The sequence below is a fragment of the Heloderma suspectum genome, chromosome 6 (assembly GCF_057233095.1).
Source record: "Heloderma suspectum isolate Gila_16-S chromosome 6, 16-S_ref, whole genome shotgun sequence".
NCBI lineage: Eukaryota > Metazoa > Chordata > Lepidosauria > Squamata > Helodermatidae > Heloderma > Heloderma suspectum.
Window position 1 is genome coordinate 99,784,406 of NC_139463.1, and position 23,973 is coordinate 99,808,378.

General features: G+C 45.5%; 1 protein-coding gene across 8 annotated transcripts in view; it reads left to right on the forward strand.

Annotated features, from left to right (window-relative positions):
• The first annotated feature begins 424 nt into the window (after positions 1–424).
• Positions 425–23,973, forward strand: part of FUT2 (fucosyltransferase 2 (H blood group)) — a 66,443-nt gene continuing 42,894 nt past the window's right edge. For 3 of the 8 annotated variants that reach the window (XR_014783905.1, XM_084805573.1, XM_084805571.1), the window contains exon 1: positions 20,423–20,589. The gene's annotated coding sequence lies outside the window, so the exon portion shown is untranslated. Of the gene's footprint in view, positions 751–3,330; positions 4,411–5,339; positions 7,022–20,422; positions 20,590–23,973 lie in introns of those variants that run through there. The other 5 variants (XR_014783906.1, XR_014783904.1, XR_014783903.1 and 2 more) reach the window with 5 other exon arrangements.

Genomic DNA, 23,973 nt, shown 5'->3' on the forward strand with positions numbered 1-23,973 from the left:
TCTTAGCCACTATATTTCCCTGGGATACTGCGTATACCTTGAGGACAACATGGTGGTTTGAGTAACACCACTAGACACTGCAAGTAGCAATGGGGAATAACTGATGTATGTCCCCCCTACCCCCAGCCCTGAGCAGACATTGCTTGGGTCGGCCCACCACACAATTTTGCATAATACTAGTGTTAGAAAAAGACACTCCGTAACTGTTGGCGTCTCAAGTTACATAAAAGCCCGAGTGGCGAAAAATGTAGGCAGAGCAAAAAGAAAATCATACTGACGTGCTCATGACTAACAGTTTGGTAAGCTGATACTAACTGTTTATTGGCTATTGACTTGGTGAGCCGATGTACTAACTGTTTCATTGGTTACTAGTAAGAACAATAGAAGCAATATGGTATAAAAGGCTTTTGCACACGTGTCTCGAGGTCCAGACTGCTCTGCACCCGTTTTGCAAAACGTTTCAATAAAATAGTGTTGGATCCACTGCTGCCTGCCTGGCATCCTTTCCTTCTAAACCGAAAGCAAGGACTATTTTTATCTAACAATTTGGTGCCGTGACTCGGATCCTGCTTCGGGGCACGTCCCCTTTGCGCTGAGCCGAGGGGCCATGGAGGAGAAGTGGCCACAGGCGGTTGTTTACACTGCCTTCTCCTCACGATGGCGGCGGCCGAGGCGCTCGGGGACCAACGCCAGAGGAAGAGGGAGACGTGATCACTCCTTTTAGGCACCGGGACAGAAGAGGCTTTTGGGGTAAGTGAAACAGCTTACATTAGGGGATAAACGCGGGACGGTGGTGTGTTTGTGCTTGTGTGAGACGCCTACGGGCGAAGCGAGTGGGGAGCCCCGATCTGCATTTCCTTACCCCGGAGACGGGCTAGGTCAGAGGAGGGCGAAGCGCAAGAATTGCTGACTGAAATTCCCACCGTTATGGGCGGGTCCCAATCTAAGTCTGCGAAGAAGTCCCATACGCCCTTGAAGTGTTGTTTGCGCAATTGGTCACGTTTTAAGCAAGATTATAGAACTAAGATGACAAAGGATCGTCTTGTCTTTTTTTTGCACTCGGGAATGGCCAGTATTAGAACCCAAATGGCCACCTGAGGGGTCTTTTGACCCAACCTTGGTATCTGATGTGCGAACTACAGTAGCACAGAGGGGAAGTTGGGACCAGTTCCCTTATATTGATTCGTGGGCAACTTGTGCACCCCTCGGCGGCAGGCCCGCCCCATGGGTAATTAAATGTATGTCCTTGGCCCTCCCTGTGATAACTAAGAAAAAATTGAACTTCCCTATTAGAGAGGTCCCCGACCCTACCGCCCAATATCCTCAACGGACGTTGTTTGTTTATGTCCCATTCACGACATCTGACTTGTAAAATTGGAAACAATTTAACCCCTCCTTTGAGGAGGACCCCAGTCCATTGTTGTCCTTAATAGAAAATGTGAGGCTCACACACAATCCTACCTGAGACGACACAAAGATGTTATTAAACACTTGTTTCCTTAGTCAGAAACCGGTTATTCTTGCCGGCGCGCGGCAAGCTTAGGGAGGAGCTCTCCCTCGTGACCGAAGATCAGATAGCAGCAGTGTTGCCTTTAAGACAGCCTGATCAGAGACTAGCCACCGCTGCACAAAGGCAGAGGCATGCCGTATTTTTGGCTCATTTTAGCAGGCATGAGACAAGCTGCGCAGAGGGCCCCCAATTTGCAAAAAGTTCTGACTTTAAAACAAGACAAAAACGAGCCTCCTGCTGTGTTCCTCCGAAAGCTAAGGGAAGCCTTCACCAAATATACTGACATTGACTTGAATGATCCAAATAATTTAAGGATCCTCACGACTCAGTTCGTGGGAAATAGCTGCCAAGACATCAGAAAAAAGTTGCAAAAAGTTAAAAAAGGCTTGGCAGCTGACCTAGGAGTTTTAGTTGAAGTAGCTCAAAAGGTTTATGAGAGGCGAGAAAAAAAAAAAGAAGGAAAAAAAAAAGAAAGAGACAAGAAGCAGGCCAAGCTCCTTGCTGCGGTTCTTAAACCTGACAAAGAGGGAGCTAGAAAGGGGAGGAAAGGGGGAAGGAAAGGATCTCCCCTGGGGAAAGATCAATGTGCCTTTTGTAAGAAAATGGGACACTAGAAGCGTGACTGTGAGGCTTTGAAGCAAAAAGAGAGAGGGGAAAATACGGGAGGAGCGCAAAAAGTTCTGTATGAACAGGAAAAAGATTAAGACAGACCGGGGCCCGGCCCCCTCTTAGCCGTCTCTAAGGCAAGACGGGACCCCATGGTCAAAATAAAGGTTGGGGGCCGCTCCTACAAAGCCCTTGTAGACACAGGGGCCGCCCCGTCCGTCCTCCCCCTCAGTGAGCTCCCAACGGGAGGTGGGGGGGTTCACCACCGTAATGGGGGTCGAGGGAAGGGCAACCCAAGTGCCCCTCTCTCGTCCCCTGTTCACCAAGGTTAGAAAAACACACCTAGAACATGCATTTGTCTGTACCCCCTCCTGTCTGGTGGCATTGCTAGGGAGGGACTCATTGACTAAACTCCAAATTGAGATTGCTTTTACTCCTGACGGAAGGATGGAGATACGGCTCCCTAAACAGCAGAGTAGTAACTACCAAATGGCCCTTTTAAAGGTTGCAGAAAAATCCACCCCAGAGGCCACTGAAGACTAGAGCCTAATAGAAAACAGAGTCAACCATCTAGGGGGGTTATAAAGTGTCAAAAGAAAAAGTACAGTTGGCCCAACCAACTGTAAAATTCCTAGGCCACCACTTAACTAAAGGGACTCGGAGCCTAGGGCAAGAAAGAGTCGAAGTCATCCGTGACACTCCTGTCCCTAAGTCCCCCCACGAATTGAAGGCCTACCTGGGGTTGACCAGATTCTGCCGACTATGGATAGCAAACTATGGGGAAACAGCGCAGCCGCTGCATGAGGCGCTGCAGAAAGAATAAATAAGTCTTTCCTCAGTCTTAAAGCTGCTCTTGTGTCACCACCCGCACTGGCCATACCAAATCCCAGCCGGCCATTTAGACTTTATGTGCATGAAAATAAGGGCATAGCTTGAAGAGTGCTTTGCCAGCGAAAAAGGCCCTCTTAGAGACCAGTGGGATATTATTCCAAAGTCCTAGATGTCGTAGCATGAAGATGGCCAAGTTGCCTAAGAGCAGTAGCGGCAGCAGCTCTGATCTGTACCAAAGCCGAGAGAATAACAATGGGAGGACCCATTGAAAAGACGCTTGCTCCTTGGGAGGAAAGCTATGGCAAACCTAGACAGCATAGTAAGAAGCAGAGACATCACCTTGCCGACAAAGGTCCGTCTAATCAAAGCTATGGTTTTCCCAGTAGTAATGTATGGCTGTGAGAGCTGGACTCTAAGGAAGGCTGAGCGCCGAAGAATTGATGCTTTCGAACTGTGGTGCTGGAGAAGACTCTTACGAGTGCCCTGGACTGCAAGGAGGTCAAATCAGTCCATCCTAAAGGAAATCAACCCTGACTGCTCATTGGAAGGACAGATAATGAAGCTGAAGCTCCAATATTTTGGCCACCTAATGCAAAGAGAAAACTCCCTAGAAAAGACCCTGATGCTGAGAAAGATTGAAGGCAAAAGGAGAAGGGGACGGCAGAGGATGAGATGGCTAGATAGCATCACGGATGCAATGAATATGAACTTGAGCACGCTCCGGGAGAGAGCGCAGGACAGGAAGGCCTGGCGTGCTATGGTCCATGGGGTCACGAAGAGTCAGACACGACTGAACGACTGAACAACAACAAGAGTGCCGCAAATTTTGAGATCAGGAGGAGGAAGCAAATTTCTCAACCCAGCCCGGCATTCCCGATATGAAATAGGTTTACTAACAAACGAAAACCTCACTTTTAAGGCTTGCTCTAGCTTTAATATCGCCACACTACTGCCAACATTACTGGGCACAAATGGATCAGGACTCCCAGATCATGACTGCCTTGAAGTATTAGACCTAGACACCAAAGGCCGACCGGACCTTGAGGATGAACCAATAGAGGGAGCCAGAGATCTGTTTGTAGATGGGTCTAGCTATATGCTAGATAGAAGGAGCTACACAAGAGCGGCCCTCTAGACAAAAATGTGCACAAAGAAAGGTTGCCTCCTCATTTCTCCGCCCAATCCGCTAAGTTGGTAGCCTTAACAAGAGCCCTGCAGGCAAGCAAAAGGAAGCGAGTATACCGATAGCAAAAATGCCTTCGCCGTTGTGCATGCTCATGGGCAACTGTAGAAAGAGAAGGGATTCCTTACAGCAAACAGACCTCCAGTGGCTAATGGCGGCCTAATAGTGGATCTTCTAGATGCCCTCCAGCTACCCTCACAAGTAGCTGTTGTCCACGTCCGAGCCCATGGGAAAGAAAAAGAGGAAAAATGAAGACAGGGAAACCAGAAGGCAGATGAGGCCGCAAAAAGAGCAGCCAAAGAGGGAATCCAAGGAACATTCCTCATTCTACCCAAAAGAAAAGAGCGCCCCACATACTCCCCTGCTGAGTTACAGATGGCACAAGAACACAGAATAAGTCCCTGCGACGACAGATGGATCCAGATGACAGATGGAAGACTGCTTCTTCCACAGAGCCTGCAGAGGGTTGTTCTAAAACAAGTTCACCATTCTCTTAGACACCCTGGAGCATCAGCCATGATTGACTATTGCAAGAGGCTGTTTGTCTCCCCTAGCATAACTGTATGTGCCCACCGACTGGCCGCAACCTATAAAGTCTGCCAGAAGACCAACCCTCCCAGGGCACCCCCTCCTCCAAAAGGAGGGCAACCATAGGCCTACTATCCTTTCCAGAGGGTGCAAATTGATTTTGCTGAGATGCCACCATGTAGGGGTTACAGGTATTTGCTTGTAATAGTATGACAAATGACAGGGTGAGTAGAGGCGTTTCCATGTAGAAACTGCCAAGCTAAAACTGTTGTTGCTAAATTGTTACAGGAGGTGGTGCCCCGGTTCTCCCTGCCTGAAGTTATAGAGTCCGATCAGGGCTCACATTTCACCTCAGTTATTACACGGGGGATGGCACAAGCTCTGGGAGTAGAGTGGCATTTACATTGCCCCTAGAGGCCCCAGGCAAGTGGACAGGTTGAAAGAATCAATCAGAGCCTCAAGGAGACTTTAACTAAACTCCAACAAGGGGTGAAGCTCACTTAGGTTGAGGCTCTGCCAATAGCTTTAACGAAGCTTCGAAGGATGCCAAGAAAGGACATAAAATTGTCCCCCTTCGAACTGATGTTTGGGTTCCCGCCTCGGGTACACTGCAGAAAGAGGGAGGAAGTCAAGTGGGAGGTGGGTGATCAGATGCTAAGAGATCAGTTGACTTCTCTACAGTCTGTTCTTTCACAGCTACGAGCTTATTCCGTTCCGTTACAGAGACTGCCGTTAGATGCACCTATCCATCTCTTCCAGACGGGAGATGAGGTGTTGCTGAAAAGGTAGAATAAAGAAGCTTTAAAGAAAGGGTGGAAGGGGCCTTATTTGGTAAGACCAACCAGCCACTCGTGTGTAAAGCTTGTGGGTTCTAGCAAATGGACACATTGCAGCTAGATAAAGCCATTTAGGCGACCCTTGCTTCCTTCTGTCACCTGGAAAGAACAGAAGGACACAGGCAACAGTCCTCTGCTCCCTGGCACCCCTCCGGAAGCTGCCAGGGACACAGGCGAAGAAGCCATCCAGGAGCCACAATCACCTGTAATATACAAGTCACAACATCTGAGAGAAGCTCGTGATCGAATTACAAAAAACTTGTAATATGAAGCAAGTATTGTGGGTGGTGTTAGTAATGTTAGTCAAAAAAATATTAACATAAATGGTGATACCTCAAAGACTTGGGCTTGACAGCTTTAAGATAAAACCCCAAAATGTCACACCTACAGCCCTCAGACCACTTCTGGTACAGATCCCTGAGAAAGAGAGGCGTCCCTGGAGAACCAAGTTAGAGATTCCAATAACAAAGGAAACTGATAATGTGTGGTTAGAGTGGATAAAGTATACAGCCAAGTCTTTAAATAAGTCTGACTGTTTTGTTTGTGCCACAGGGAGATCTGTAGCAAAGGTGCTGCCCTTTCCACTGAGATGGGACACTCCTTCCCTCCTCACCTGTGTGATCCGTTTGTTCCAGCACCCTAACGCATGGGGAAAGAAAAAGTGCCAGACTCTCAATAAACTATACCCGTGATGCTATAAAGAGATTGGCTGAGCAACTAAATGCCACCAGCCAAATGGCTTGGGAAAATCAGCGTGTTCTTGATATGTTAGCAGAAAAAGGAGGGGTTTGTGTCATGCTAGGTAGACGGTGTTGCACCTTCATCCCTAACAACACTGCCCCAGATGGCACGGTAACAAGGGCTTTGCAGGGCCTCATCGCCTTGTCTGAAAAATTAGCCAAGAATTCAAAGATTAACAACCCCGTGACTGCCTGGTCAGAGAAATGGTTTGAAAAATGGAAACACCTAGCAGCCTCAATCCTTATTTCGCTTGTAGTGATGATAAAAGTTATAGTGTTATTTAGTTGTTGCATTATCCCCTGTGTTAAAAGCTTATCCCAGCGACTGATAAAAACCGCTGTCAAAACAGATGCTCTTGCTTTATTGTACCAATAAAGAGGCTCCGTTTTAAACGCTTTAAGACATGAATAAAGACTTAAAGGAGGGAATTGTTAGAAAAAGAGACTCCGTAACTGTTGGCGTCTCAAGTTACATAAAAGCCCGAGTGGCGAAAAATGTAGGCAGAGCAAAAAGAAAATCATACTGACGTGCTCATGACTAACAGTTTGGTAAGCTGATACTAACTGTTTATTGGCTATTGACTTGGTGAGCCGATGTACTAACTGTTTCATTGGTTACTAGTAAGAACAATAGAAGCAATATGGTATAAAAGGCTTTTGCACACGTGTCTCGAGGTCCAGACTGCTCTGCACCCGTTTTGCAAAACGTTTCAATAAAATAGTGTTGGATCCACTGCTGCCTGCCTGGCATCCTTTCCTTCTAAACCGAAAGCAAGGACTATTTTTATCTAACACTAGTATCTGTGGTTGTTGTAGCACAAATAGTTTTCTTTCCATGAGTAGCCCAGACTGGCTATATCCACTACTTGATTGGTGTTTTTTTTTCTGTTTGTTTGTTTTTAAATAAGGTATGACCTGGACCTCAGCTGAAGTCTAAAACACCCCAAAACTGTTTAAAAAAATCCCATGTTCACTTCACCTTGCAAACATGGTTGTGTGAAGCATCCCTTACTTGTGAAGAATAACTTACAAAAATGGTCTAACACTGCTTGGGTTTGTTTGTGCAAATGCAGCCAGTTCCTAATGAGGAAATTGCCCTGTCCTTCTCAGCGGACATCAGTGTATATAAGAAAGGACTCTCCTCTGCCTCCTAGGGAGACAAGTGGTAGAATGCTGAATATGTGAGCACTTAAAACTAGGGTTGTACGAAATTGACAAAGGCCATTTCTGAGCCCTTTCTCCCACCTCACAATCAGCTGTTTTGTTTTGGCTGTATTCTGCCCCTGAAGTGAAAACATCTGTGTGTGGGGGGGGGGAATGGCACAGCCACCATTTTGCTTTTCCTAGAAAGTCCTGCTCTAAGGTGCTTTTTGAATGCTGGGAAATTCAAAATGGCTGCCACCTTAAAAAATGGCTGCCTCTTTTGCCACTCATGGGGAGTTGCCAGTATAGTGGACTGCAGTTGAATATCTTAAAAAGAAAAAAACGCATACTTTTACAGAGTGGCCAGATTGTTCCTCAGCAGTTTATTTTATTCAAGAGGTGCAGGAAAGTTAAATCTGCCTCCAGAGCAATGGCAGTGATTGAAGCAGGGTTGTTGCAGATGTAAGTCCTAGTGTGCTATTCCATGCAACCTTATTTTTAAACCTAAACTACTAGGAAAAGTTTTTTTGTGTTACTATACTATACTATAAAAGAGCCTCATGTGGCGCAGAGTGGTAGGCAGCAGTATTGCAACTGAAACTCTCCCCATGACCTGAGTTCGATCCCGGTGGAAGCTAGGTCTCGGGTAGCCGGCTCAGGTCGACTCAGCCCTCCATCCTTCCGAAGTCGGTAAAATGAGTACCCAACATGCTGGGGGAAAGGTAATCACAACTGGGGAAGGCAATGGCAAACCACCCCGCTATAGTCTGCCATGAAAACGCCAGCGCATGCAGGCATCCCTCTAGGGGTCAGTAATGACCCGGTGCTTGCACAGGAGGAACCTTTCCTTCCTTTCCTTACTATACCATACTATACTATACTAGTGTTTGTGTACACACACACACACACATATGAAATGTCTTGGCAAAACCCCAAAATTGATTTATTCAAACACACACGCAAAAGTTTTTTTAAAATCCATACCAATTTTGGGGGGGGGGAGGGGAAGGCGGACAGAAATTAACAGAGCAATGCTATAAATGTCTAATCAGAAGTACTCCCAAGTAAACATGCTGAAGAATAAGGGAAATGATTCAGAGAAACAAGGTGGGGAGGGACCATTTCATGAAACCATTTCTCCTCAAATGTTTAGATCAATCTCACAGATTTGTGGTTGAATCAAAACAGAAATTGCCAACAAATTTGAAATTGGGCCCATTTCCAAAATTCAAAGCTGCAGCTTCATAACCTACACCTTAAAATGTGTATTTCATAATTATTTTTGAGGGAGCTGGTTGAATCTTATGTCTTGTGGATAAGTGTGAAAGGAAGTGGTCTGTAGTCCATGAAAGCTTATATCCTAATAAATGTGTTCATCTTCAATATGCCACAAGACTCTTTCTCGGGGGGTGGGGGGTGGTTCTGCAACGAACTATCAAGACTACCCCTCCAGAAGTTACCTAAATTAAATAATTTACCCCATTATTTTAAAATCCCCAAATCCAACATCCCTAACTAGGAGAATCACCAATAAATCACAGGAAGAGAATTTAAATTTGAGTTTGCTTGAACATGTGTGCAATTACGATTGAACCTTTGTGACCACAGTCTCGATGTTACTTTACTTACTCCTCGTACTCGACTTCCTCATCAGACATGGTGGCAGTTACTGTGTTTCACCTGGAAGAAAGGAACAGACATTCCATGCTTTTGCCAATGGGGAGCATTTGAAGTTGCATTTCAGGAACAGTTCAGCAATGGCAGACGTCTACGAAAGCTTATTACTAAATAACTAAGTGTGGCTATCTTTTATTAGATTAACTGTAGGGTTTTGTTTATTTTAACACATGGGCTTATCTTCTGGCATACCAAATCAGGGCAATAATTAAATAGGAGAAGATAGCATGTCTAAGTCAATGGCCAACGGCTCATTCCGGAATCCATAGCCAATTCTCCTGAGAGCCCGTCCTAATTCCATGTGGAATCCCTTCGCCTTTTACGGTATGAATTGCAGGCTGGGGCAGCAAGCAGACAAAGAAGGATTGTGATCAAAGGCAGGAGGCTGGTTATGTAGGAGCAAGGTTAGGGGGGATAATAGTTCCTGGCCTTCCATCACAATCTATTTTTAACCTTTGTCACTGCAGAGCCCACTGTGGAAGGGAGAGAATATAACCCATTGCCCATGTTGTAAGCCGTGTCTCCCATCTGGGCATCCTGGAACAGAACACTAGAACTTTACCCTTTAGACGTTCAAATGTAACCTAATGCTTCACTATAGGGAATCTGGGAATGAAATATTGAGCCTTTCCTTTTATTAAGGGGCATTTTCACACGTGATGCTTAAATTGGTTTATGCATAATTGCATGTATTTATTTATTTGTATATGCTACCCTTTCTCCAAGAAAATCAGGGCAGTGTAGATGGTTCTCTGGACCCCCTCCTGCATTTTATCCCCACAACATCCCTGTGAGGTTGATTAGGCTGAGAAAAACTGTGTTCTGTTCCAGGATGGGCCCAAAGTTACCTAGTAAGCTTCATGTTGGTGTGAGAACTTGAACCTGGATCTCCCCATGCTTAACTACAACACCATGCTGGCTCTTTATTAGGTACATGAATACTAATCCATTTATACAGAGCTTAAATATTCCACCAACAACAATGAATCCTATACAAAGCTATCATATTTCATGTATAAGAACATAAGAAGAGCTATGATGGACCAGACCAAGGGTCCATCTAGTCTAGCATTCTACACAAAGCCCTTTATACTGGATCAGACCAAGGGCCCATCTAGTCCAGCAGTAGAAAACAAAGCCCATTATACTCCTTCCTTCCTAGAAGGATCCAATGGCCAGGCTGGGTGAGTGGAAGCATAAGAGCTGTGCTGGAGCAGACCAAAAGCATATTTAAGTCCACCATCCTGTTAACACAGCGGCCAGCCAGCTGCCCATGGGAAACCCACAAGCAGGACATAAGTGCAACAGCATCCTCCTGCCCATGTTTCCCAGCAACTGGTGTACATAGGCATACTGCCTCTGATACTGGAGATAGCATATAGCCATGAGTACTAGCAGCCACTGATAGCCTTCTCTTCCAGGAATTTGTCTAACCCCTTTTTAAAGCCATCCAAATTGGTGGCCATCACTATGTCGTGTGGTAGCGAATTCCGTAGTCTAACTATGCACTGTGTGAAGAAGTCCTTCCTTTTATCTGTCCTGAATCTCCCACCAATCAGCTTCATGGGATGATCCCAGGTTCTAGTATTATGAGAGAGGGAGAAAAATGTCTCCACACATTCTCCACACCATGCATAATTTTGTACACCTCTGTCATGTCTCCCCTCTGTCATGTATGAATGGCTATGATACATATTTAACTTGCACAGCTTCCCTATAAAGTAAATCTCTGAGGGGAGCTATGGGAATTTCATATTACACTGTTACATATACAAAACCATATACATAAAATTATTCATACTGTATGCGAATCTCAACCAGCTACCATCACCGAATTCCAAATGCGCAATGATGGATGAGGACTGGATCCTCAAGCTGAAACATAATCACCCATGTGTCAGCTGCTGTAATGCCAAACTTGGAAGTGAAACAGGAAGTGCCTCATAAAAAGACTACAAGAGGGACCTGTTTCATGGGAATTTGGACTGATGGCTTTCTGGGTGAGTGCAATGGTTGCTAATCACCCTGTGCTAGTGATGCATATTGAGATTAGCAGTGACTGGCTAGATCAGAGGGGGGCAACTTGTGGCCCTCCAGATGTTGTTGGACTGCAACTCCCATCAGCCCTAGCCAACATAGGCAATAGTGAAGGATGATGGGAGCTGTAGTCCAATGACATCTGGAGGGCCACACACTCTCCATGCCTAGGCTAGATGATAGCCACATTGCCTGTCTTGTGGGCATTTGCCACACTGAATCAGTATGCCACTGGCTGCCCAATACAGCATTACAGCCTCCCTGCAGTCTTCCAGTATTAATGCCTTATGCATGCATTGTGATGGAAATCTACCCTTGTACTACCCATTAATTATCAGGATTATGACTAGAATATGGTATTTAGAAAGTGAAAATGCTTATAGGGTCTGAATTCTCTGTGAATTCAGGGAAGAGGTTTTGAGGCTGTGGTGGAACTCATCAACTTGTCAGTGTGCTAGAAGATGCACATCCCAATCCTATGTGACTCTTAGGTCAAAAGCCAGGGCTGGGTTCAATGGCATGTTTACTCAGAAGTAAGTTTCACTGAATTCAATGGGGCTTACTCCCAAGTAAGTGTGCATAGGATTTCTACATTAGAGTTGGGAATCATTAGGAAAGGGAGTGAAAATAAAACAGGAAGTATCATATTGCCAGTATATACACGTGGTTCATGTATATACGCTTTCTCGATGCCTCCTCTCAGAAACTCTGTCACAGAGCTGGACAAGGTACAGACAAAGGAACTAAAATGATCAAAATATTGGAGGACTAACTAAGGGAGGACAAGGTAGAGATTTAAAATGATTAATAGTGTGAAGAGAATATATTTTTCCTTCTGTCCCAATGGTTCCCAACCTTGCGTCCCCAGGTGTTGTTGGACTACAGTTCCTATCACTCCTGATCACTGGCCACACTGGCTGGGGATGACAAGTTGTAGTCCATAATACTAGAACTTGGGTTTTAACCAGTGGAGCCTATTTTGCAATGAGTTCCAGACAAAAGGAAGTACTTCTTCAGACAGCAGTGTGTAATTAACGTATAGAACCAGCGAGATGTGGTAATGTGTACTAGCATAGGTGGCTTTGAAACAAAAGAAGGATTGGACAAAAGTAATGGTTTGCCAGATAGATAAACTGTTAGCCATGACAGCTAAATGAAACCTCCATATACAGAGACAGTATACTCCTGTATACAGATGTTGGGGACAAATAACAGGAGAAGGCCAATACCTTGAAGTTCTACTTGCTAGCGCTGAGAGGTATTTGGCTGTCTGCTGTAAGAATACTGGACTAGGTGGACGTTGCCAACATCCAGCAGGACAATTATTTTGTGTGACTCTGCGTCCAGCAATAAACTGATCCAGGTTGTTATCTTGGGTATGTATGTGTGCCTCATACCTTCCCAAAGCCAAAGTCTCCTGTTCCTTTGATGGGAGGCATGCATGGCAGCTTAACTACTTTACTTTCAGAGAATAGTTTCAAAGCCTCACTTCTGCCATGGGCTCCTTGAGTGGCCTTGCTAAGGTCGCCATCTCTCTGCCTCAGTTTCTTACCTGTGTAATGGGTGTAATAGTGACATGCTTCACAGCACAGCACTGTTGGGAGATTAAATGCATATAAAAAACAAATCGCATTTTAAAAGGGAGGTGTTGATGATGCAGTGGCAGTTTTGCCTTTACATTGTGGAGCATTATTAAAAAGTCTCTCTCCTATTTACTGTTGTGAGGGGGGAGGAGGTGACTGTCAAGTGATAAATGGAGCTGTCTCCATTTATCCACCAGAAATGGCCCAAGACATTTGGTGCCTGAGGGAGAAAATCCAAAAGGTGACTTGTCCCAAGTTGTGTTTTTTTTGAGATATACATGAAAAAAGCAGACAATTCACTTTCCTTTAATAGTGCCTCAGACCTTCTTAAAATTCATTAAGGACACATTTCTATGCATGTTTAGACTGAAGAAAGTCCTACAATTCCCAGCATTCCCCAGCTAGCCATGCTAGCTAGGGCATGCTAGGAGCTGTAAGACTTTTTTCTGTCTAAACATGCATAGGATTGCACCCTAAGCTACATGTATTTAAATCCAATCTGTTCTGCACTGATTTGCACATGCCCCAGCTTATGCCTCCTTGTCACAAAATGTCAGGCTACGGACCTGGTTGACTCTGTACTGATGTCCTCCTGGAAGGCCATGAGAAATTAGTCCCAAACGGATGACTCTGCCCTATACTGAGTCTGGCCTTTGGTCCATCCATTTTAGTGCTGTCCACTCTGACTGGCAGTTGCTCTCCAGGATGTCAAAACATGCACTTATGGATGGGTAGGTGGGAGCAGACAAGGCCTGGCCTTTTGTGAGGACTCCCTTAGTATTGCTTTTAGAAGGCCGGGAGGGGGGCATGTTTTGGGTAGAATTGGGGAGAGAGTAGGGGGGTCGTATGGATTTCATTTAGCCCCCCTTCCCACAAACCCTTCCCTCAAAATCAGCACTGATGTGCTCTACTGGTGAGCTATGCCCCTTCCCAGTTTTGATTTGGCGACTTGTGAGAGCCACCTACAAGTTTTGGACTTGTACAGAGGGGCATCCAGGGGCATCCCTGTCCTGTCCTTCCCATGTCCTTTGGAGCTTTGTTGGACACCGCTGGGGCAATGGCAGTGCGCGCGTTTTGTGTTCTCGTTCTGAGCAGCTGTCGTAAAAGGTCACAGATATTTTGGAAGCCTCCTCCTATTGTTTCCCCATGAACCATTTGAATCCGCTCCTTCCATACCATATCTTTAAATAACTTTGAGTAGTGTGGGGTGGCATCCTTGCATCCCAGTAACCCACTGCCTCCCCCCCCCCGACACACCTTGTGCGCCCCTAATGGCATTCACTGCCATACCAAGCAAATTTATCTACCTAATGGAGCCTTTAAAATAAAAGAAAAAGTCTTCGACAACCACAACACATTTTTAGAAGCCCTGGTATGATTTTTGAATGACACCTCCCACCCCTCCGTCCTGATCATCCAGGATGCACATCTGAGTGCTTGCCAGGTAAGTATACCTGAATTGCTTCATTATTTGTTTGCTAAGGCTCCTTTGTGCAAATTTATTCTATTCAATTTTGTGCCAACTTCCCTGTGAGCAAAACAGGCCAAAGATCAAGTTAGAGGTGTCTTGTTCCAATGCTCTGCTGGTGCCTTGGATACACTGGATTGCAACTCCCATCATCCCAGCCAATGAGCATGCTGACTGGGGATGATGGAAGCTGTAGTCCAACACATCTGGAGGGCACCAGGTTAGGGAAGAGTTCTTTACTGTGACAGGATTACCAAAGTGCAGGGTTAGAATGTACTTGGGGGTGGGGAGGTGGTCACTTTGCTCAACCCCTTGAAATAGACGAATGGCCCTTATGAAAACAGTCCGTATCAGCCGAAGTCATCTGCAGTGCAATCCAAAATGTCTTTACTGAGCATAACGTCTCACTAAATTCAGTGGGACTTGCTTCATACAAAGTGTGCAGAGGGCTTCGTCTACTAGAACTAGGAGCCTCAAAGAGCAGTGTGGCCTCCGTAATAATGCTGAGCATTTTGGTGGCATTTCAGACCGTCCCAAACACTTTGGTACATGAAGTACCAAAAGTACACTTTGGTACACCTTACAACAATCCTGTAAGGTAGGCCTTAGGCCAGCCCATCAGTGCACAGCTAAATGATACGAATAACAATAACAGCAATTAGCAGGTGCACAGCATCTTTGGAGTGTTCAAGGTCACATGCATCATCTCAACACTTCTTATATCACACTCTTTTAAAAGGTCCCCCAGATTGTGTCAGGGTGGGTGCAGAGGCCTAGAGACAATAGACATGCCCCGGGTCAGCTCAAGACTTTGTGGTTGTGGGACTCTGTGGCTCACACTCCTAGGCTGCAATCCTATGCATAGTTACCTGGAAGTAAGCCTCATTGGCCTCTATGTATAGATGTGCATAGGATTGCACTGTAAGCCAATTGGTGCAACACCACTTCCCCTATGGTGTCAAGAGCACCCCCCAACCTTTCACAGATGAAAATAGGGACCTGCTTGTAATACAAAGAGCACTAGCTTTGAGAATGCCAAACCCAGTTACACATTCCCTGAAGATACTTCTCCAATTGTTGCATGTTGCGTTTATTTACTCTGCAAATAAATAGAGTACTCCACAGCCGGACATGGTAGAAGGCACCTCCCTATCTTCATATAAATGCACACATGGCTATTCCAAGCACAGAGGTGAATCTTTACAAATCGTCTCAGCACCCCTTCCTTCCATGTGTGCACATTCCTGCACCCCAGCTATGCAGATCAAACAACCAGCACCACTGACTTCTCACACACCTTCACCTTACCTGGAGATGGGAAGTTCAGAGATCCCTCTTTCCCTGAGCAGGCGCTGGTACTCCAGGAGCAAGCAAGGGGAGGCTGGGAGGCTGTGAAGCCTTATAATGGGGTAACTAGACACCTCTCCCTCCACCCCCACCCCTCACATTGGGATGAGGCGATTCGTTGAGAAGGAAAGTGACCCTGGTCTGATTTCATTTGATGCATTCCTGGGGCAGAACATTCATGATCACAAAGGAGCGAAAGCTGACGCTTGTGTGAGCAGGGTTTTCTCTTATTACAAGCTGCCCTTTGGTGTTTGCTTGCTTTTCATTGGAAGATTTTTTCAGATGTGGTGTAAACTGAACATGGGTGTGGTGGGGGAAGGAGAGCATCACCACAGCAGCAAGTTCTGTCCCCACCAAACTGCAGGCATTCATTGGAACATCTGTTGAGAGGACCTGCATGTATGCACAAATGCTTTCCATAGGTGTTCTCAATATGCATATGGTGCTACACCTCAGCCACTCCCTTCCCCAACATGAATGTCTGGAAAAGGGCTATCCAAACAAGGGTCCACAAAGCTCTCCAGACTGTACAGTTCTGGTCACCACATCAAAAAAGGATATTGTACAATTGGAAAAAGTGCAGAAAATGGCAAGTAAAACGATCAGGGGGCTGGAGCAACTGCCCTATGAGGAAAGGTTACAACAACTGGGATTGTTTAGCTTAGAACAAAGATGAGTAAGGGGGGACATGATAGAAGTGCACAAAATTATGCATGGCGTGGAGAAAATGGATAGTCATTTTTCTCCCTCTCTCATAAAACTAGAACCCGGGGTCATCCCATGAAGCTGATTCAGGACAGATAAAAGGAAGTACTTCCTCACACAGTGCATAGTTAAACTATGGAATTCACTTCCACAAGATGCAGTGATGGCCACCCATTTGGATGGCTTTAAAAGGGGATTGGACAAATTCATGGAGGACAGGGCTATCAGCAGTAGTGTAGTGGCAAATTCAGAAGTGGAAGGTCCCTTCATGATAGTCACAGGCATGCCCCCTTACAGCCATGCCCCCTAAAAATTATACAACCTTGTAAGATTATACAATACAGCTGAGCTTTTGTATCTGGTCACCCTAATTCAGAATTATTAAAAGGTCCATTTGAAAAGAAAACACACACACACACACACACAAAAGTCATGTCCAGCAACTTGCTAGAAAATATTATTTGCTTAGTCCTTTTTAATTCAAGAAACATGTGGTAGTAAGAATAATAATATCATAGTATATTTATTATTATTATGAAGAACCATTGCAACCAGGCATGAAGCAATGCCCCATTAAAATAAATGGAACTTAGTCCATGGTGACCTTCCTCTGCTCCCTCCTCCTCCCGTTGCATCTGCCCCCCCCAGCAGCAGAAGCAGACTGGGAGCTGGCTCCAATAAAAGTATAGGAGCGAAGCCCTGGTGTGACCTGCCAGCACTACACCACTGGCTATCTATCAGTGCCTATTAGTCCTGATGACTATATGCTACCTCCAGTATCAGAGGTAGTATGCCGATGTACACCAGTTGCTGGGGAACATGGGAGGGAGAGTGCTGTTGCACTCATGTCCTGCTTGTGGGTTTCCCGTGGGCAGCTGGTTGGCCACTGTGTGAACAGACTGCTGGACTAGATGGACCTTTGGTCTGATCCAGCAGGGCTCTTCTTAAGTTCTTATCCTCAGGTACAGGGATCACATGTTCCTGTTGAATGTATAGAACCTCCATTTTCAAAGCAATATACCTGAATAAATACCAGTGAGGCCACAATAAAGGAAGACTCTTGCCCTCAAGCTTGTGAGCTTCCCCAAGGCATCTGTTGGAGACAGGATACTGGACTAGAAGGACCTTTTGTCTGATCCTGCAGGGCTGCTCTTAATGTTTTTATGTTTGTCGCAATTTCTGTGAACATGGTTGACACCACACAAGCACTAGGTTCATACCTTTTCATGTGCTCCTTACACGCAGACATGGTTAGGTGAGATCATTTGGTTTCAAATGAAAAAAGGGGGAAGGGAGAACCAACAGCTCCACCCCACCCCACCCCACCCCACCCCACCCCACCAAGCATGCAACACTTTCCTCACTGGCAAATCTATACCCCAAGCACGGAATGTGTACGGTGGGCATTAGCCCAAAACCATGATGTGAAAAGCTTCCTCTGTTGATTTCTGCAAATTAAACTGCTGTTAAAGGTACAGGGTGGAGCAAGCCTGGGTAGTTTCATGGCTACTTGGCAACACTAAGGACAGCAGGGTGGCCAGATACTGAAAATTACAGGGCTCCTCCGCCTTTGTTATGCACAATAGGGAATTTCAGCAGGTGACATTTGCCACACAAGTGTCACCTGCTGAAATTCCCTCTTCTACATAACTATTAACTGTGCAGGAGCCCGGGTCTCTTTTGTATCTGGCCACCTGAAAGGACAATCATTAACAAAAAGAGAGGCTTTTAAAAAAAATGGATCTTTTAGAATGCATATTTCATAAATAAGCTAATTTATTGAAAAATCATCACTCAGCACCTGTCCTCCAACTTTTGACTGATGAAAATAGGATCACTCTTGCGTACTTTTCATACCCCAGTTAGCCATTCATCAACCCCTCCAGCTATAAGAAACTATGGAAAGATCATAGGAAGGGTTGCCAACTTTTGAGTGGCTACCGTGCCTTTGAACTATGGCTTGATTACAGCAAAGCATGGAGATCAATGTTATCACTTGCTAATTGGTGCAGATTGCACCAGGCGGGCCAGGTGGAAAATCTGACAACCTGAGCTGTAGGAACTAATTTACTCTGCAATAGCTTATCTGATTCCTGGCTTATAGTTACTAAACTGACTACAATGATTTTATTTTCTTCTTTTTTATGGTCAGTTTACTAATGCAGGCAGGCAATGGAAAGAAAACAAGTGCATCCTATTTTATTTTATTTTTAGAAGCATCCCCTGCCCCCCCAGCAAGTGGGAGACAATGTAGAGAGACAATGTGAGAGACAATGACCAATGGTCATTTACCAGGGACCAAGACCAGTAAATACGGGACTGCCCCTGGTAAGCCAAGACAGCTGGAGAATATATGTCAGTGTGTAGAGCCAGTGAGGCTGGCCGTTGCTGTAGGGATGCCTGAAGAATAATCACATGTGATATGGCACCAAAAGGGGGATGGGAGGATAAAGGGCTGCTGTCTCCCACCCCAATCCTCCCTATATGGTGCCCATCCTGATGCCAGGGCACCCTTAATTATGGATACTAGTGCAATATGCTTCCCTGTAGCAGTGTCCTTGTGTGACAATGCCCCGCTACACAGCAAGAGGTTTCTATTTGGAGGCCCTTACAAGAATGAGAGGAACTGGCATCCTCAGCAAAGCAGAGAATAGAAACAGCCAAGCGGTGACACACACTCACTCACCCTCCATTGTTCCTGGGGTGGAATGCTGGTGTAACAAGAGCCCTCCCAGCTGTTAGGAGGAAGTTAAACTTAGCCTGGCAGGTTGGGGTTGAGGAAGGCAAAAGGCATAGTGTGTCTATGCAAATGCCAATGAGGAGGAGAGTGGGGGTGGGGTACTGGAAGGGGCTGCTGGCTGGGACCAAGAGCATCCGTGGAGCAGGCCTGGGATGAAAGGATCGAGTGAGAAAGCGTGGCTGGGCTGAGAAGGGAACACAAGGCTCCTGTTCCATTGCAGCTAGTTTTATTAATATTGCTCGGATATCTCCTAGATGAGCAAAGATGGGCCTACTGCAACAGCCTTCTCCAACCCGGTGCAGTGTCGGATTACAGCCCACATCATCCAGAGGGCCATGTGGCTGGGGGATGATGGGAGTTGTACTTCAAGACATCATGAGGATGCCAGGGTTTTTTTGACAAAGGTGGGGGTTGGCCTGTGCTAGAGTTTTGCCTGACAAACTGGTGGGTGATGATCAGCGTCTTTGCAAAAAGGCTGCAAGCTCCTCGGTGGCTCCTCTGCACTGACCAGCGGTGCCTGTCCAGGATTTCAGACAGGGGTCTTTCCCAGAGCTACTTGGAGATGCCAAGGGATTGAACTGGGGACGTTGAGGCATGTGAATGATGTGCTATAGAGTCTTCCATGCAAATCATGCAACCTGTGGCCTTTCCAGTCCTTACAGCGATGCATGTGCTTCGCAGCTCAGTCAAGCAGAGGCTTGAATTCTAAGTGGATGGATTTGGTTACAATCTCATAAATGGCTTATTCTTGCTGGTACCCATTATATAAGATGTCATTTGGTCTGGAGAGTTACTTTACAACTCTGACTGTGCCTCACTTACGGAAATAATTTACAGCGTCTACAATGCATGCCCTCTGCCTTCTTGGTGGGAAGATTTGACAATACCCCAGTCCATCAGAGACTCTGTATCTGTGGGTCTGGGGAGGTTGAGGATGTCTCTCATTACTTACTAAGATGCCCTCTCTATGGCCATCCTAGGCATAAATTTCTTGCCATTATTTCCCAGAGCCTCCTAAATAGAACACCTTTAGAACAGGCATGTGTCCTTCTTTCTGGCACTGATGTTTTTACCATTGCCCAGGTAGCAAAATTTGCCTTGGCAGCAAGGAAAATACATGCCAAAGCCCAAACAGCCTACTAGGGATGATTCTGTTGGATGTATGAATTTATGTATATACAAATATGTGACTGTACTCTTTCTTTCTTTCTTTCTTTCTTTCTTTCCTTCCTTTCTCTCTCTCTCTCTTTAATGTACATTGTGGTGGCCTATGGCTTTAAGCAATAAAGTATCGTATCGTACTTTATGTTGGCAGATGAAAACTTTCCTGTTATCTTGCTGGACATGCAGAACTTTATATGTGAACTCTGTTTAGAGCTTTTTATTTGCTAAACGATGTGTGGTTTTTGGTTGTTGTCTTTTCCGGGGTTTGGCATTTCGATTGCTGCAAGGCACTCTGAGTCATGTAAAATGCACAGGAAGACAGAAGAGACATAAACCTCGGAATAAATATGAGACGTTTTCTTCTGGGCTGGCTACAACTTCACTTCCCTTCCTGCCTGAAGAACCCTCGGCTGCAGTAGTGACATTGCAAGGTTTCCTGCCTGGTGGTCGTAGATAGACTGAGGCTGACGAAGTACTATGGGCTGGGGAGGGTGAGTGATATGGGGACTCTGCATATGATTCCTCCAGGGAGAGGGAGGTGGGGGTAACACCATGGCCGCTTGCCCATCTGGCTTATCCCTCCAGCCACACATCATGCCTCCAGTGCCTCATTTCATTTCATTTCATTTACTTCATTTCTATATTGCTCAATAGCCAAAGCTCTCAGGGCAGATTACAAATATTAAATCCTGAAAATACAGTATAATAACATAATCTAAAACCATTTACATAAAAAATATAAAACAACTTTAAATGATCAATAATAAAATCACAGGAACTATCAAAAACCTTCTCATATGCTGCCAAATGCCCGAGAGTCGAGGAAAGTCTTGACCTAATGCTGAAAAGATGATAATGTCAGTGTCTGGCGGGTCTCGCTGGGTAGAGTGTTCTAAAATCTGGGCATCACCACCGAAAAGGCCCTTTCGCTTGTTGCCATGCTCCAAACACCCCCCCCCCCCGGATGATGATCTTAGTGTATGGATAGGTTTGTAATTCCCATTGAAGCATGCTTTTATGATCAAAATCCACTCATTCCCAAGAGTCCCCTATTGTTCCCTCATGGGTGGGAAAGCAATTAATCAACACCTCCCCCGCTCCCACAGCACTTCTGCCAAAATCAACTTTGTAGCTCCCATTTGACTGCATTTCCTTAAAAAAACCAACATGCCGGGAGACAGGATAACAACACTGGGTTGTCATGCACTACTCACTCTCAGCTCCCCTCCCAGTCTAACGGAAAAACTGGAGGCTATAATTTCAGGGTCCCTGGTATTGGGTACCTAGGCGCACCTCCTTTAAACAGCCTCAGTTTGGCCCTGATGTGGTAGGCGAGGTTCCTTTTCAGAATGAGACCAGAGGGTTCACATTCATCCAGATTTACTTAAGTTCTACAAATAAGGATTAAAACAACAACATAAGCTAAATGCAGTTATTAAAGAAAGATAAAGTTTAACAAGCACACAAACCTTCAGCCAAGCAAAGCCATACTCACAGTTTACTACCTGCCCAGAAGGGTAAAGGGATTCTCTCCTACTCCAAACCCCGGCTTCAACCATGGCCTATAACATAGACCACAGTGTAGCAGGCTCGACCCAGAGTAAAGAAGGAAGACCCAGATCTCTTCTGTGTACCCCATTATATACCCCCTCAAAGTTGGTGTCCTCCCCTCTAATACATATTCCAAAATCTTTACAACTATTGGTCCATTTCATTCTATATGTCCCATCTCATGATACATTTCCCAGATATTCCCTCCTATCTCTGATACATCTTGTTTCCTAAGAAACAGGTCTAAGCTCTCCTTTTATGTGGTCAACAGCTCCTTTTTTCTTCCCTTTGTTTCCAGACAAGGGAATCCCAAACCACAACATGTTCTTATCTGTGACTCCTTACTTTTTACCCAGTTTCCTTATAAGGAAGACACAGCTGATAAGGTTGAAGGTTATCAAAACATCTCTTATCAGCATCAGCATCTAGCCAGCTTTTAATACAGTGGATCTTACTCCCCTACTTGTCTCACTGCACATGAGCTTTAACTCCCTCCACTCCATATTGTACCCAAATGTAAACTGCAAGGCCCAAGACAATCCTTACAGTCCCCGCCTTGATACACGTAAAACCACATGATGAAAGAAATTTGGTTTTGTGATGTATCAATCGAACTTACCTTATTTCACTAATGCAATATTCTACTAGAGGTACACATGTGCGTGGATTACCCTGCCCCCGATATATCACAAATACATGCAAGAGTTCACGGACAAAAGCCATACTCACAGTTTACTTTACCAAGAAGGGCAAAGGGAGCCTCTCGTACTCCCCTACCCCATATTGTACCCAAATGTAAATTGCAAGGCCCAAGACAATGCTTACACCAGCAACATGGGTATAATCACATGGGGATACTTTGCAGGGCTGACATGACCCACATTCTCTCATCTACAGCTCCACACCCCTACAATATCAGTATGAGAATGGTGGACTTTATTTGCATGGGCAGTGTAATATTTTCAATGTTTACAAACTCAGGGGGGGAAATATCAATTTTTGTGAGCATACATGAATTAAGACCTGAGTCAGAAAGAGCACGGCACCCTCTACACGAGCCATTTATTCCAGGGCTGCTGCGATTTGGGGCCCTTCGGAACATGTGAGACAGTTGCCACTTCACAACCTAACTGTGGTTTTCACCTGGAAAATGTGATTCCAAAGTGGTGTTTTGCTGCAATGTTTTTGGACGGCTGCCGGTTTCCTGCGGTTGTGAGTTGTCTGTCCCTTCCCCAAACCGACTTTGCATTTTGTGGTGGGATGGGCAACCGCCTGGGAATCAGGCTTCCTGCACTGAGCAGGGGGTTGTTCTATCCCTTCCAATGAGACTAAATTTTACCCCCTCCTATCCCCCACCCCAGATTTTTTTTTTTAATTAAGGCGTTATCTTCGAAGAATCGTGGCTTCTCCGTGGTGTTTTTCCCCCTAATTCAGGCATGATCTTCGAAGATTCGAAGCTGTGAAGCTTCATAGCTTCAAATCTTCGAAGATCATGCCTGAATTAGAAAAAAAACTTTGCGGAGAAGCCACGATTCTTCGATTCTTCGAAGATCATGCCTGAGCTAGAAAAAAAAAATCGTGGAGAAGCCATGATTCTTCGAAGATAATGCCTTGATTAAAAAAAAAAAAATCCAGAGCAGGGGATAGGAGGGGTAAAACTTAGCAGGAAGCCTGATTCCCAGGCAGTCGCCCATCCAACTGGGGCTGACCCTGCTTTGCTTCCGAGATCAGACAAGAGCACGCACATCCATCCCTGTGCTTGTTGCTGAGGAAACATTGAGTGCTGAGGAAGCTATGTGATCAGTAGCCGGAAGACGACATTGGGCCGTCTAGAGCTGTGAGCATGGTGGGCGCGGAATCAGCAGGAACAGGAAGAGTTCTGATCCTCCAATGGGAGCCTCCGTCTTTAAGAGCAGGAAAACAGCACAGCGCTCGAGTGTGAACCAAGCTCGCGAATTCAATGAAGCATCGCAATGGGGAAAATGGGGGAGTGTGGATAATCACGTTTTAATGCGAGAGCGTTTAACCCGCTCCAATTCATCACAAATTCATTGTGATGGTGGGTGCAATGTAGATCGGCCCAATGGGTGTATTACTAATGTGCATTAAAAAAATCTCAGTGGTCCCTTAATAGCACAGTCCTGTATAAGTGTACTCACAAGCAATTGGATATAAAATCTCAGTCATAGTGGTGACTTCATTCATTGACTAGGTTCACATGATTGCAGGATAGTTAATAAGCCAAGGTGGCTTATTTACCACTCTGCGCATGCTGGTTGTGTGCCGGGGGGATTAGCATATTTATTCCTGGCAGTGCAGCTTGT